Source organism: Glycine soja, chromosome 5, assembly GCF_004193775.1.
Source record: "Glycine soja cultivar W05 chromosome 5, ASM419377v2, whole genome shotgun sequence".
NCBI classification, from domain to species: Eukaryota; Viridiplantae; Streptophyta; class Magnoliopsida; order Fabales; family Fabaceae; genus Glycine; species Glycine soja.
The window spans coordinates 4,464,284-4,467,865 of NC_041006.1; the positions used below are offsets into that span (position 1 = coordinate 4,464,284).

Here is a 3,582-nt window from a genome sequence, read left to right on the forward strand (position 1 = left end):
CTCACTATAGAAATATATTTGGGAGCGAAAAAAAACTAGAGTACATGTTTTAACTTAAACAGTACCAAAAATTGGTCTTTTTTCTTCGTCTTGATTCAGGAGTGGGAGTGCAGAAAGGGGTATGAATGCCCCCAAGTGAATTTAAATCAGGAAATGGCCGTAACCTTGCAAATGAGAATGTAAAAAGAATGAAGTGTGGATAAAATTAGGAACGAAAATCGTTGACTTATGGTGACGGGTTAAAGCATGTTATCATTGGCATTTGAAAATGGGCTTATTTGGCGTGAACTTTGAACTGATAAGTGATCCTGATAGCCAAATACAGTGAAAAGCACTATTGAACATTAAGGTGTGCAGGGCGCGACTTGGTTACTTTTTGAATGGTTTGTCCTTTCTCAGCAACAAACCCCGTGAGACTGTCCCAGCAAGCATCGTATCACCACCCTTATGGAACACAAAAGAATAAAAAGATCATAAGAATAGGTATTTTTCACTCGTCATGTTGTGTTATGGGACTGAAGATTTCCAAGTCTTACCGCAGAAAATCATATTCCACTTGGTTTATAAGCCTCAAGTTTTATGGGCATTATCAACTAATTGTTTTTCTATTTTTAAAGGCAGTAGCATCGTTCACTATGATTGCAATCCTTAAGTTTGTGTGTTTGACATCTACACAAAATCCACACACTTAAATCAATGAGGACAATGGTAATAATAAAAATGGGAACCTTAAACAGTTAGACCTTTACACTCAAGCTTTAACCTTCTGGTTTGGCTCGAAGACATACTTAATAAGAGAATCCTTAATAGACAACAGCTCTGGAAATTCCTTCTTCAATTTGGCTGCGTCAAGCTAATTAATTGTTGCTCCTGGGAGCAACAATCACCTTCGCCTGTTCCTCAAGAGTGAAGTTCTTCCAAGTGAAATTGGGGTCAACATAATCCCTGTACATCTCCAAGATTTCATTGTGACTAACCACTCCAGGGTTAGTAAAGTTCCAGATCCCAGTCAGATTCCTCTTCCCCATCTCAATGGAGATAGGAAGCAGTTCATCCAATATAGTCATCGAATTCGGAATGTCGGTTTCTTTGAAGCCGATTCCGGATCCAAGGGGGTGATCGGAGTCGTACTCGAAGATGCAGTCGGTGGCGTAGTTGATGAGAATGAGGCCGTGGTCGCGGCAGACGTCGGCGAGGGTGAGGGTTCCGATGACGTTGGTTCGGATGGTCTCGACTTTGTGGGATTCGCACCAATCGACGTTGGGGCGGCCCGTGACGCCGGCGGCGTTGAAGACGTGAGTGGGCTTGAGCTGGGCTATGTCGGCTTGGAGGGAGGCGCGGTTCTGGAGGCGGCCGGAGCCGTATTGGAAGGGGATGCCCTGGGCACGGCAGAGGGTGCCGAGGAGGCCGCCAATCCAGCCCGCGCGGCCGTAGATGAGGAAGTTGAGGGAATGGGCCGCGGAGGCGCCGTTGGCTGGGAAGTCCATGATGTCTCTCTCTCTCTGTGACAGTGAAAGAGAGAAAAAGAAAGAGCGAGAGAATACGCTAGATCTCTGCTATCTATCTAATAATACTAAAGATTCGTTTACTGGCTCAATTGAAAAATCATTACAATGAGATTTGATGAGGTGATACATATGAATGTCTGTGTCACTCTCAACAACAGGGAAAAGAAAGAAATTATATTTATATATAATAAGAAAGAAAACAAGTTTGACAATTAACAGAAAAAGAAAGAATAAAAGTCTAGAAAGTCTCATGCGTTTTGAATGTGATTGTTGAATGTGTATGGTATTTGTACATCTTACAAAAAAATTACACAAATTCCACTTAAATTCATCCTAAAAATAATTCATTGAAGTTTGTATATTTTGACTTATTGAGACTTGTTATAAGTTATAAAGAATTTTAATAAATATCATCATTTTTTTATCTAGTCCTAATTAAATACCACATAACTTCATTATAAAAATAAGTTTTTTTAAAATTATTTGAAATATTAATCCGGTACACAACCTAACATATATGTTATCTATCACCTATATCATCACTATACAAAGGAGATGCTTTTTATTTTACAACTTTATTAGACCCTTATTATACCTTTCAAATGTCTTCAAAAACTAGTTACTAAAATTATCTACTATTTCTTTACATTTTTTATTTTCAATTTAACCTCTACTCTCTCTTCCAATTTCATTTTATTTTATAAAAATATAGAAAAAAAGAAAGATAAACTCTAGTGAAACAAAATACCTAAATTGATAATCAATATTTGCATGTTTTTGTTTATTTGCCTTTTCCTTTTAATAATAATTCTGATGAAAGAATATTAAGAGACACAGTTTATCGTTTCTTTAAAAGAAAATCAAAATAAGAAAAGTTATATTTTACAAAAAAATTTCCAAAATAGGAAAATAAGAAATGATTTCTGTAAATATGCCTCATCACTTACGGCATATTTCCAGTTGAAAACGAGAATCAGCTGAGTAGGCGAGTAGCTTTACTAGTAAGCCAAAGAGGAATGACGATACACACAGTACACTGGTAATCTTTGTTTCAATTTTCTGGTTATGTGGATTTGAGGAAGGGGATGTAACAACTAGCTAGGGCTTGCAACTTCAGATATGTCGTAAGTTTATTTTAATTTGCTAGATGATACCAAAAGAAAAGAAAATTTGCTAGTGAAGGAAAATCATTGAGTGCTGATGTTAATTTTCCTGACTTACCAATTCACCCAAAGTAGCCTCAACCAGTCAACCTACAAGCACTTGCTTGGTCACTGTTAATGGCTCCTAATTTTGTCATTAATAATCATATTCATATATTTGAATAGTAGTTCTACTTTTTCTTTCACCTCATTTTTTTCTCTCTTATCTTTCTCATGTTACATCTCATTACCTGTTTATATTTCTCACTTTTTTCTCTTTTATATCTCTCTGTTGTTTTTACATCATGCATCAAACGATGGAGTGTTAAATCGACCAGTAATATATACACATCAAACATGTGTTTGTAATAGCAACAGTAAAATATACACATCAAACATCAACCACAGAATTAGGAACAAGTAGACCAAAGCAGCAGTGCCATAAACCTGAGAATCACATTCTGTTGTTTCCACCGACAAACCCCAGTGGTTGAAATTACTGTCATCAAATTGGGGCCATATATATCCCATCAAACGAAACATAAGAAAACCTGTTACCAGGCACAGTAATATATATTTATATTTTGGATCCACGTTATTATCTTTGTTTGTCTTTCTATCTCTTATTCGTTTTACATCTTGTATTCCATAGGAGATAGTTCTTTAACTTTTGTCACGAAAGAGGATCAAACTTGGTAAAAGTAATCTGCATTTCCACCTTTTAGATCTATGTTTACTGTCACTTGACTAACAATTTCCTGAATTTTAAAAGCAGAATATTCCATCTTTAAATTCTCAAATATCTTCTTTTTCACCCTCTAATTCTTCGTAAAAGTTTAACCATGCTTAATTGGTTGTCTTGGCTTTTTACATATCTGATAAATATCTGTATCTCAATGTAACAGCTGACCGGGGAAGCCGAAACACTTTGA

General features: G+C 36.3%; 1 pseudogene; it reads right to left on the minus strand.

Moving 5' to 3' along the window:
* Nucleotides 1-586: 586 nt before the first annotated feature.
* LOC114412082 lies at nucleotides 587-1,649 on the minus strand (annotated as a pseudogene).
* Between the last annotated feature and the right edge of the window lie 1,933 nt (nucleotides 1,650-3,582).